The sequence below is a fragment of the Leopardus geoffroyi genome, chromosome B2, assembly GCF_018350155.1.
Source record: "Leopardus geoffroyi isolate Oge1 chromosome B2, O.geoffroyi_Oge1_pat1.0, whole genome shotgun sequence".
Taxonomy (NCBI): domain Eukaryota; kingdom Metazoa; phylum Chordata; class Mammalia; order Carnivora; family Felidae; genus Leopardus; species Leopardus geoffroyi.
In genome coordinates, this window is record NC_059332.1 from 86,482,827 (window position 1) to 86,495,867 (window position 13,041).

A 13,041-nucleotide genomic window follows, 5' to 3' on the forward strand; every position below is an offset into this window, starting at 1 on the left:
GGGAGAGCCGCCGCAATGGAGCCGGCGGCGGTGTGTGCGCTCACAGGTGCTTCAGGCCGGTGGCGCGGGGAGCTGTCGCGGCCGCCTCTGGGGCTCAGCACTCTCACCAGCGCTCAGAAACCCCGGCTCCAGCCCAGCCTGGGTAACCCCCAGTCTGAGCTACTCGAGGAAGAGCCCAAGGAAAGGGCGCGAAGGGGGAAGGAGGGGAGGGGAGGTGGGGGCGGGGGAGGGAACCATCTCCTCATCTCGCATTTCTCTCCCCCGAGCTCTTCTGGTGGGAACCTTTGCTGAGCTCGTGCGCGCCTCCCGCCCCTCCTCCTCTCCACTCTGGGAGATCATCTCCTCTTCTCCCCTCGCTCGCCCCCCTCTCCCCTCTTTCCCTCCCTCCTTCTCTACCGCGTGCCTCCTCCCCTCCCCCTCGACTCCCTCCCCTCCGGCGGCAGCAGCAGTAGCCGCCGCTTCAGCGGAGCAGGAGATGGGCAGAGAGCGCGCGCCGCGCAGCAGCTCCGGATCCACAGCCCTCCCCGCCGGCAGCTCCCTGCGCCCCCGCCGCCGCTGTCGCCGCCCCGGCGTCCCCAGGCTCCAGTCCCGCGCCTAGGACAGCGCCGCCACCGCCACCCGGCCCTGCCTGCCGCCTGCGCTGCGCAGTCCTCGCGCGCGCCCGGATGGCGCTTCCCTCCCTGGACCGGTGAGTAGCCTGGAGAGCGCGGGGGTCGGGCGCCCGGGCTGGACGCCCAGAGAACACCCCTTGCTTTAGGAGGTACCACAAAACCACCTGCTGTGATTCCTCAACCTCGAGGCAGGGAGTCCAGGGAGGGCGCTGCTCCGCGGTCTCCGAGGGGCTGTTTGATTTCAACTCTACCTGCTGGCAACCTGAACCCCCTCTCCCTGCCGGGGACCGCTGCCGGCAGCTCGCGGTCCCGCCTCACCTTCCAGCTGCCGACCCCCCACACTAAGCCTTAGCGTTGGATGGCCCTGACCCTCCCCGTCACCCGACGCGGGGTCTTCTCTGCACTCAGGGTCCCCGCGTTTCCCTCTTCTGATTTCCCGCTTCTGTCAGCTGCTAAACGCCCCCGTCTGCCACCCTTCACCGGGTCTCGCGCCTGACAAAGCCTTCTCCTCAAAGTCCGCCTCTGACCCACCTTCTCTCCTTTTACAAAGCCTGCCTGGCTCGCGAGCCCCACTGTCCCGCCGTATTCCTTCGCAGAGCGAATGGTCCACCGGGTGATTTCTGACCTCATTCCCTCGACACGATGGTGCCTCTTTTCTGTCTGCTTTTCTGACAGTCACCTCCGGGAAACTGGCACAGTGCTGATCCTGGCTTGTGTACAGTTACTTTGTTTCTTAGCACCTGGGCTGTTTAGGGTCTGATCTGATCAAGCCTGAAAACAGAAAGACAAAAACCAAAATAAAACACACACACACACACACACACACACACACACAACCTTTTGCGACTAAACTTTTTTGTTATTGTTGTTTAAAAGAACACACCTATTTACGCTGCTCAAATTTGTTCTGTTCATTTTTAGAGGCTTCTTAGCTGACACGGGGAACGCCTCTATTGTACCTGTTCTCCCGGAACTGGTCTTAGTTCCAGGTTGAGAACCATGCACCTGACTGGGTGATGAATCTTCTTCAGCAACGACACTATCAGCAACTCTTGAGGATAAGGAGCTTTTCCTTGAAGGAGAGGAGAGTGGCACAAAACTCACCCTTTAAAACCTTTGACTTTGCAATAAGACAGAGCCCTTATTTTTCTTTAGGTTTAATGGCTGAGAGTGGGATATAGTGAGATCAGAAAACGTGTGCTGAAAAGCTCCTGCAGGATCTGAGCGCAGGTGTTGTGTACTATCTTCGAATCCAGTCTTTCTGTAGAAGTTTTCTTAGGGCAGCTGCCCTTTCTTCTGGAACCATGTTTAACGTTTTAGTATCTCTAGTTGGCTTGAAGGAAAACAGAGAGTTGTGTTCAATGAATGAGTATGAGGGAGATGAAGGATTTAAATACTAAAGTTCCCCATGTTTTGAAATCTTAAAAACAAAACTACTCGCACACAATTTATGATTCAGTTTTGCAAAGAAGTGATGAAAACATATTAACTTCAGCATATTTTACTCTATAGAACTGATGGTCATAGACCTTTGCGCCCTAATTCATGCAGACAAGAGTATTCAGAAATAAATGTCAGAAACTTTAAAAGGTGCCCCATTTGAGTGTGTGGTGTGTGAATATGAATTTCCTGGTAACGTGATCATTATTATTTTAACTGATTTTGGAGAAATAAAAATTAAATTGGCTTTCTTGCTCTTGTAGTTGATGCAGAGAGATGTTTCCTCACTTTAAACTAGCAAATCTCTGCCTACACAAGAAATAGAAGGGAAAAGTTGAGCAATTATTTAGAGAATTTGTCTAGTGAGGATTGCCTTAAAAGCTTCCCTTACCCAGTGTCAACATTTAAAAAAAAATTTGTTTTAACTCAAACTGTATCTGAGCCTTTATTTCTCTTTTTCTGTGACATGGGCAGAAATGCAGTGAGCAAGTCACTAACAAGCAATGCTTTTAAGTAATTGTGGAGAGCTGCATCTAAAGTCAGGAGGAGCTATGAGTAATGACTTTATTGTTGGTTTTCTAAATTTAGAAGTTTTGGTTGTTTAAACTTAATGCTCGACTAAGAAGAATATTCAAAAACAAGTTTTAAAACTTACAATTACTACAAATATGCACATGTGGTCATATGAAGTGGACAGATGGTAGATAAGTTATGAGCTGAATCAAAAGGTCATTTTTTTTTCCTTTTAATGCTTTTACCGTTTTATAACAGTGGATGCTTACTGTATGCAACGTGTCCAACAACATTGAATCTGTATTGGAAAAGATACACCCAATTGAATGAAAAGGAAAGCAAGGAGCAATGATGACTTTGATCAGTTATTGTCCAAAATTGTATAAATGATAAGTTCAAGTGATATATGCTAACATAATTCTAATTAATGTCAAATTCTAAACAATATCAGAAATGTCTCCACACACCTTTTGCGTGGATAAATGCTTATTTATATACATGCAATATTAAAATGGTCTCAGAATTGGCTATGAAAATGCAAGTAATTAATCTGCCATACATTCTGGCAGGAATTTCAGGAACTCTTGATTAACTGGAACTCAGGATCTGCCTAAATTTCAAGTCATTGTCATTTTTAATATTTTGCAAAACATCTAAATCTAACACTTGGGGAAACAAGGCATACCAATATTTGAATGGCACACCTTTCAATATTATTAAGTGTATCTTCTAGTGCTCACAATTATGTGCCACCTAGAGGATGGGATAGGTCTATAGTAAATGTTTACAATGGTAAAGAGAAATTTAAAAATTGGTATTAATAAATTTAAAACTGTGGAAATGATAGAGATTATTTCACCAATAGATTGTATTATTTGAATGCTCTATGTGAAACCATTTTTTGGCACATTTGTGTAGTGTGTGTGGGGTTGTGTTGAGGAAGAGAAAGCATGCAAGAAGGGAGAGAGAAAGGATAAAAATCTAAGGATACTTGTTTAAATTCTTTACTCAAGTAAAGGTAAGTAAATATAGGTTCTGTTATTTTGGTATTTGGGATAATAGCTTTATTCCAACTTGGATTTTAAGAAATGTTTCCTTAATTACAGCAATAACAATTCCTTTTTTTTTTTTTTTTTAATGAAGTGGCTCATCTATTTTATTCAGTAAAACCTGGGGATTATAGCCAAACTGTTTTATGTCAACTAATTGACCTAAATAATATTTTAGACAAATTTAAAAATAAAACCTTGAAATAAGGAAAACACAAATGTTCACACACCTAAAATTATATTAAATAAAGAGCCAAGTGCTTTCTTTAGTGTTCTATGAAGGATAGAAGATTCCATTGACGGATAACTACATAAAATATTTTTATAGCTTAATATATATCTCTTATATTTTTCTGTTTATATACCCATATATATTCAATTTTTATGGATTTTTGCATTTTTATTTATAATTCACAAGGATCTGCATATCACTAATGCCTCAAATTTTATGAATTCAAAATAATCCTCATATTTTACTTGTACATATCAAATTATTACATCAGTGTTTACATATGGCTGTTTTCCGTCTTTATTCCATAGGGGAAGGAATATTTAACCAAAAATTCTCAAACAACAAATAAGCAAAATGACTATTTCGAAACTAGCATGATGATTTAACCAGAGTTTAATAATGCTTTCAAAGTGACTCTCATAAGATCAATGAAACAATTGAAATTCTTGCAGAAAAGAAACATTTAGATTCTGTGATTTAACATGTGACTGTGTGAAATTCATTTTTATTCATGTAGCTGCAAAGAGAATGTTTGGTATTTTTAAGGGAAGGAAACACAGACTTTAGATATCAATTGGAGGATGTAGAGGGCACTCCATTCTCATCATTTTAGTATACCTTACCCAAGGTTTTTAAATAGTTAATAGGAACAGAATTAGAATCCAGGTCTCCTGACCCCATGCTGTAAATCTTTCTATAAAATAAAAATCAATTTTCCCTCTGATTTTATTTTAAGGTTATCAGGGAAAAATCAGTTTGAGTATTAAAGAACACTGAAAGTTGTGAAATGAAAGTCTGTGCTTCTTCAGGGAATGCCCAGTCCTGTGACCATCACAGTTGAAAGTAATATTTTTCTGCTCAGTCTTTTCCACCTTCAGGTTAAAGCTTGGGAAGTGTTTTGAAAATTTAACTGTTATTGGTTCACATAAAAACATTTTAACATTTTTGCTTAATTTTCATCATAAATTCTACACCCATAAGATTTCTTTAATTTCCTGGATACTTCCCTTTTAACTTTTAATACATAGTTCATTGAAAAATATTCCTAAAAACAGATTTTGGTTTCCCTAAGTAAAACAGGTGAAATAAACATGTAGTTTCATCTCTCCATATATTCAGTCTTTTTGTGATCACAGAGAAGGTTTATGTATCCGCACACAAACTTTTTGTGTTTGTTTTGTTATGTTTTGTTTTGTTTTGTTTTGTCACTCTAGCCTGTGAATAGTTCAGATGGTCAGGGAAGATAAATTTGTTTCACAAAGTTCCAAGCCTGCAACTGAAAATCCTAGCACTTTTATCTTTCTCGCCACTGATCAGACAGATGAGTGAAAATAAATGACTAAATCAATGGGAAACCATCATCATTACTGGGTAAAAGATAAACTTTCAAATGTATTCTTGGTGATGGTGCCTTATCGGTGCTGTCTCACCTAGGAAGAGCAACATGGTAATATAGATTGATTTCTCAATGACATTATATGGAAGAATACTGTGTTGTCTACGTGTGCCTGGGTTAATTGAAGTTCCAAGAATCTGTGATTTCGGACTGCTGTGTGTCTGGTTCAAAAGCTGAGGGGAGGGGCACCTGGGTTGCTCAGTCGGTTAAGCCTGCTCCAACTCTTGGTTCCAGCTCTGGTCATGATTTCAGGGTTCATGGGTTCGAGCCCCACACTGGGTTCTGTGCTGACAGTGTGGAGCCTGTTGGGGATTCTCTCTGTCTGTCTCTCACTCTCTCTCTCTGCCCCTCCTCAGCTCATGTGCACGTGCATTCTCTCTCTCTCAAAATAAACAAACTTAAAAAAAAAAGCTGAGGGGAAAGCCTTGTCTTAGAAAATGGCCTTCTTTAAACCAACTAAGACATGGATTTAACTGAAAAGAATGACTACATTTCTAAGGCTCCCATAACCTAATTTCTTTGGAATATAGTTCAGCCTCCACTTATTGAGGGCCTACTGCATGGGAAGAACTGAAGTCATAACTACAGACACAGGACGAATGTGATATAGGTCCTGCCCTCAATCAACTTACAGTATAACTGGAGAGACAGATAAGAACAAACAGAAAAAAGAGCGATAGGACACCAGCTAGCCTTAATCTACGATAGCCACCATGTTACTGAACAAGGATGTCCAAAGAAAAAAATCAAAAAGATTATACTTAGTCTTAATATGCCTTGCCAAAGTTGATGGAGGTTTGCCATGACTAAGTCTTGGCAAAAAAATAATCTATGTGTTTAAAAAAGCATATGTTTTCATTGCTTCCCATATTAATGTTAACTCTGACAAAGATGTTTGATACTTGCATATTATTAAGAACAAATATAGATGGTCCCATACTAATGAAGTCAATGGTTGATTCAGTCTTCATAGGTCAATGGGTAAGTTTTTAAAGGAAATGTAACTGAATATACACTTTTAACATAAGTCTGAAATGCCAAGTTTGTCTTTTAAGAAACCTAAATCTTCAAGGAAAATTCTATGGGAAATGTACAAAAGAGGAAAGAACTGGAGATAGTGATCAATATATGTAATATCTGTGCAACAATGAACATTTACAAACTGCTTTAGCAAAATATATTTAAATTTAAAGAGGTAATTTTAAGTTTCTGTATCCTATTTACTGTAATAATGAACATTTATTGAGCAGGTATGGCTGTGTGATAGAAAGGGACACAGGGCTGTTAGTGATAATGATGGCTTTGTGCTTTGACCTGTAGGAGACAACTGGCTGTTTCAATAGCTAATTCCTGCTGACTTTAGAGACCCATAAAAGGTCTGAGATTTTACTCTCTAAATTAAGCATGAATAATTGATACTAGAACTTGTTTTGGAGGGACTACATGAGGGCAGTCAATTTAACTTGTCCTATTTGTCCACATCAATAGCTGGCATTTGTCTGACCCACTGAATGGCTAAGCAATACTTACAGAAATAGGAATGGAAAAAACATCCAGAGGTGTTGACAGGTATTTACATGGAAAATTCAGAAACTGGGGCCATCCCTTGCTGTTTCTAATACATTTTTTTGCCAAGATTAAGGGGAATAGATCAAATCATAGATCAAATCATGGTCAGAGCTGTCTGGCGGGGGATGGCAGATTCAGCAGTGTTAAATTTAGGACCCTTGTAACAGTTTGGGAGAGCCATTTTTTCATGTAAAACAGAGATGCCACAGGAGCCAGGCAAGCTGGGAGCTTGAATATACTATTACCATTTCCATTTGATAAATGAGGTCTACAGAACCCTGTCTCACATTGTTAGTCATTGAGTGTGAGTTGACTCACCCCAAAATGATATGTTCCCTGCATGATAGGGAGGTGACCAGTCCAAAGCGCCGAGGGACACTTGCAAGTAGAGGCTGTCTGCCTTTTCCAGAGGCTTTTGTCAGCAGTATTGTTAGTCACAGAGGCCTGTATTTCACAGATTTATTAGGAATGTGGGACACCAAATGTAGAGACTATGCCACAGCTTACTTGACAACTTCCAACACAGAGTATGGGCTAGGACCTCAGTCAAAGGATGCCAATTTTTGGATTAGCTGATATGAAAGTCCAAGTAAAATATCCAAGTGAGTTACATACTGTCTCCAGTATCCACAGATTCTAGTAAGATGCTGGGCACCTTTTTTGTTGGTTGGAGTTGAATAGACTAGCGTTTTTTCTTTAACTGCCAGATGGATTAAATAATACAAATCCGCCCATATAGTCCCAAGAAACCTTATTTGATAAGCAGAGTCCTGAATTCTGTCAGGGTTTATCAGTCACTTTAATTTGTGTGTGTGTGTGTGTGTGTGTGTGTGTGTGTGTGTGTATGTGTGTGTGTATGAAAAAACCACAGTCAAGACATTGCTGATGGAAGCTTCTGACTTTGTCATAAACAGGATATCATTATGTAGTTAAAGTTTTGTGCAGCGGAGGGTAGAGGCATTCATACTGCCAACCTACTGATGGCAAATGGCTGAGGAATTCAGCTACCCCTGGAGATAACCTGTTGTAACTTGGGGAGTTACTGCCAATGTATATCCATGGTCATGACACATGAATATGAGTTTATTATTGTCCTTGGGGGCCAACAGGATACAAAAGAAGGCATTGACGCAGTCCAGTGTAGTATAGAAATTGTTTAGTCTGTGCAATGAATTCAGTTACATGAACAGTTAGGGATAATCCATTCTGAGCTTCCAGTTCTGTCTTTTTCATTATTCATATTGAGCTGTTCTGTTAAGATACTGCATCTTGTACTACCCATGTGGTCTTCAGGTGTGTAATCAGAGCTGTGATTTCCTTTTCTTGTCCTGGGATTTTATACTGGTTTTGTTGGTGGACCATCTGGGAAGAAACAGAAAGAAGACTAGAAAGTGATTTGCATGTTCTATTAACACTTCTCTACATGTGGCCTTACCCAACTGTAGTAATCTTCTCAGGCACTTTAATGGGCGATGAAATATAAGCATTTAACACATTAATTTTTACCATACAGTCAAAGGTAAAAACAACAAAATAGCACATTAAGTTGGCCCCAAAGTTTCTATTCACAAGGTCATGTTAGCTTTCCTTTTCCATTGAACTCTGCTTTAATGCCATTATCTAGATCTGACTATTCTATAGATCCAGGTAAGAAAGTGACTTGAGTATTCACATCCAACACATCTGTAAAAGTTTGATTCCCCCTTCTACTTGAAATTTCTAGCATACTCTGTTGGATATATATGTATCAGGTAGGGATAAGGATACCTTGACTTCTAATTATGTCTCACTTTATTTATTTATTTATTTATTTATTTATTTATTTATTTGTTTGTTTATTTAATTTTTGTTTGATTTATTTTTTTTTAATTTACATCCAAGTTAGTTAGCATATAGTGCAACAATGATTTCAGGAGTAGATTCCTTAATGCCCCTTACCCATTTAGCCCATCCCCCCTCCTGCAACCCCTCCAACAACCCCCTGTTTGTTCTCCATATTTGAGACTCTTTAATGTTTTTGTCTTCCTCCCTGTTTTTATATTATTTTTGCTTCTCCTCCTTTATGTTCATCTGTTTTGTATCCTAATACTCATATAAGTGAAGTCATATGATATTTGTATTTCTTTGACTCACTAATTTCACTTAGCATAAAACCCTCCAGTTCCATCCACATAGTTGCAAATGGCAAGATTTCATTCTTTTTGATTGTCGAGTAATACTGCATTGTATATATATATACCGCATTTTCTTTATCCATTCATCCATCGATGGACATTTGGGCTCTTTCCATACTTTGGCTATTGTTGATAGTGCTGCTATAAACACTGGGATGCATGTGTCCCTTTGAAACAGCACTCCTGTATCCCTTGGATAAATACCTAGTAGTGCAATTGCTGGGTCATAGGGTAGTTCTATTTTTAATTTATGTCTCACTCTAAATCATAGGTCAAAGTAGAGGGGCAGAGAGGAATCAGGGAACAGGAAAGGAGAGAGACTTCATGTGTATTTTCAGTTTCAAATGATGTGGCAATAGCTTATGGCATAACCAAATGAACTTTGAATATTTTTGGTCCATTCAATACTCTGTATGTGGGGGAGTAAGGCCCTTACAGCTGATATGAGGCCCTCAAGGCTGTGTGGCTGACCAACATCATCCATTTCAGCCTTGGAAATCCCTGGATTCAGAAACCATAACCACACAGAATTTTTTTGCTAGTCAATCTCTGACTCAGTCTTGGCTCACAGACTAGTGACCCTCTTTAAGGACTCCATATTAATTGGGGGAATTAGCTGCCCCATTGTCTAGAAAGCATCTCTAAACTTTTAATGGTTTTAACATTGGGGCTGGGTTTTAACATAAGGGAATGGCTTTCCTTAACAGTGGTGGAGACTTCAAGAATTTATCTTGATTTCTTTGGATCTCTTTCTAATTCTCTTTCTAATTCTTCATCAGAATTCTAAACTCAATCCAGGACAGTAAGAATTCAGATACTGGTCAAAGCCTCATTTATGGTTTCCCAAAGGAGTTTTTCTATCTTTGCAAAATCTCCCCAAGAAAGTTAAAACTCCCTTATAGCAACCAGCACTCCCTGTAAAACAAACAAACAAATAAACAACAACAACAAATAACTGAGTGATTTTACTGTTACTCCAAATGAATCTATTTAGCCTGATAGAATGAAGGAGAGGTATAGCCATAAGAGGTATAGCCATAAGAAGCCATGCCTTCTTCTTTCTCATGTGAACCAATGTTCTAATGATTCACTTGGGTTCTGTTATGGCATTCTCCCTTTCATACTTAATGTATGTGTTCATCCCTGAAATAGGAGGCAACTCTCTGCCTATCCAGTACAAATCTTAATCTTAATGTTAGTTGTAACTTGTGCCACAGATCAGAGGCTGGCCACCAGATTGGCAAGAAAGTCCTTCCACCTGGAGGAGAATTAACAACAGAACAGCATTTGGAATCTGTATTTTAACCTATTTCCTGTTACTTAGCTTACCCGACCTCCCTTATTCTTCTTGATTAACAAGCAAAAAAAGTGGAGGACCATTATTGCCCAGTTGATTATATAATTTACTACTGATTCCCACAGTCTTCCTTCAAATCCCATTAACGGACCTGCAAGGCCCTCATCCTTCCTTTTCAAGGAAAAAAAAGCCTTGTCTCTGTCAACATCCCATCCTTACTACCAAAATTATCAAAAACCCTGAAGAGTTTGAGATACTACTCTGCATTTAAACTGACCTGACAACCTGCCACAGATTCATGGATGCTGGCAGAAGACATTAGGGTCAGAGATAAAGGACAATTTATTATTCACAGCAATAGCAGTAGCAAGGGTTTCAGCATTTTTGCAATAGTTCCCTAAGCTCTAGTTTCCACAAGGCAACACCAAGGAGACCAGAGTTAAATATTTCAAGAAAGGGATCCTGAACTTAAGGAATGCAAAACCTTCATAATGGATAATAAGTATGTCTCTTTTTACTCTAGAAAGAGATACCAGTACTATCTTCTGAGGTTATTTGTTCTACAAACATCTTTTAAAAGAAGTTCGGGGTGGGGGCGCCTGGGTGGCGCAGTCGGTTAAGCGTCCGACTTCAGCCAGGTCACGATCTCGCGGTCTGTGAGTTCGAGCCCCGCGTCAGGCTCTGGGGTGATGGCTCAGAGCCTGGAGCCTGTTTCCGATTCTGTGTCTCCCTCTCTCTCTGCCCCTCCCCCGTTCATGCTCTGTCTCTCTCTGTCCCAAAAATAAATAAACGTTGAAAAAAAAAAAAAAAAAGAAGTTCAGGGGGTGCCTGTGTGGCTCATGAACAGCAGACTCTGGATTTTGGCTCAGGTCATGATCTCATGGTTTGTGAGATCGAGCCCCGTGTCAGACTCTGTGCTGAGCATGGAGCCTGCTTGGGATTCACTCTCTCCCTCTCTTTCTGCCCCACCCTCGCTCATGCTCTTTCTCTCTCTCAAAGATAAATAAATAAACATTAAAAAAAGTTCAGAACAAAAAGGAACCAGTGCTTCTTTCATAAGATGTGCAGAAATGTGATAGACCCATGGGAAATTGTCTCCTAACAATGACAGAAGATTTCAATAAGTGCTTGTTTTGATATGCTCTTTATCTATGGTATGATATATATTCATCCTTGCTACTTCCTAATGATCTAATGCTTTAAACATGTACAATCTGAGACTGGTGAATCTCTCACTAAGACAGAAATTAAGAAGGAAAATTTAAAGCAATATATTGTATTTCAAGTGCAACATTAGACTTCAATTAGTTGCTACTGAATATTTGGGTTATGGTCTATAGACTGTAGTTATATAATGGAGGACAGATTTAAAGATTGAGCATTTCTATGTAGGAATTTAAAACTTGAGTCCAAACCACAGGATATAAGAAATGTCTATTTTATGTAATTATAGTAGATTATAAATAAAAACCATTAAACAAAAATGGGGTATATGCATGTTTCCCACAGCCTTAATGTTCCTCCATTATTTTACAGTTTGAAGGGAGCTTAAACTTTTTCAAATAATCAGCAGAAAAAGGCTTATAGCTATTTTATTTTCCTTAATTGTAGACTGTTTCTTCAAGACTGAGCATAGCTATTATCTTCTCTAATATGCATCTCCCACAACCCACGCTGAGACACATGCCTTTCTCTGTGTTGGTGTAATGCCCAGGCTCATCTGTACCATATTATGACTTTACAACATCACACTGGCATGATATGTTTATATGTGTTTCCCCCCACTGATTTACTCTGAAGCTGCTTTCTTACTAATCTTCAAAAGCCTAGTGCCTTGTTCTCTGATTGATGCATGGTGGGCCAATATTTATGCAGGTGAACAAAAGGTAGCAATGCCGATTAACACTGAACTTATCTTTGGATTTTTTAGAAAATTGCCTCCCATAAGGAATAACCGAACCAAAGATATGCAGAATATTTGAGCTGGAATAATCTTTTAGAGTTCTGAATGGCCATTGGTTTGCTGATAGCCATGTTAAATATCCAAATTCTGATGCTTCTTCCTGTTTTGTGACATCCTGAAGCATTTACAATTATTTCATATTTAATGTGAAATCTTAAAATTTTATAGCTTGTATACTTTTAAAAATTGATGAGAGAATCATAAAAATACAATCCAAGCCCTTGTTCAATTATCAAAAGTTTTATCAAAAATTGATCAATTATCAAAAGTTTCAATTATCAAAATTATCAATATTATTGATTATATTATCTAGGACAGCTTTCTCTTTTAACCCTCAGTTAGAAATTTCAAAGCCTTTGACTTTTCCCCTTTATCAAAGTGTTAGACTAAGGATGAGCATACCTCCCTTTCACCTTTTGCCCTGATGCACAGGTGCTGTTTTCTTCATTTCTTTGTCATAGTGTTTTTTTTCCCCCTGGTGTTCAGACATCTGCTGCCCATGCATGCCAACCTTTGCGTTTTGTATCCCTGCCCCACATCGGCCACTATTGTTATAACCAGTGCTGCCAACTCTGAAATCTGGTGCATTTCTCCCCTGCCTTTTTCTCCAATTTTTCAATTTATTCTGCATCCTATTGCTTACTCATGTTCTAAAAACAAAACACATGAACAAAAGTCTTTCTCCAAGGGTCAGCCACCTTCTGTGCCATGAACTTGAAGAATCAGATGAAATGACGGGCTCTCTGGTTCTTGTTGTGTTTGCTGGTTGTTCATGGGCTAGCTGCAATTTCATTTCA

General features: G+C 39.7%; 1 protein-coding gene across 4 annotated transcripts in view; it reads left to right on the forward strand.

The window, feature by feature from the left end:
* Positions 1–212: 212 nt before the first annotated feature.
* FUT9 (fucosyltransferase 9) overlaps positions 213–13,041 on the forward strand; it is a 200,918-nt gene continuing 188,089 nt past the window's right edge. For all 4 annotated transcript variants that reach the window (XM_045499064.1, XM_045499062.1, XM_045499065.1 and 1 more), the window contains exon 1: positions 213–688. The gene's annotated coding sequence lies outside the window, so the exon portion shown is untranslated. The remainder of the gene's footprint in view (positions 689–13,041) is intronic.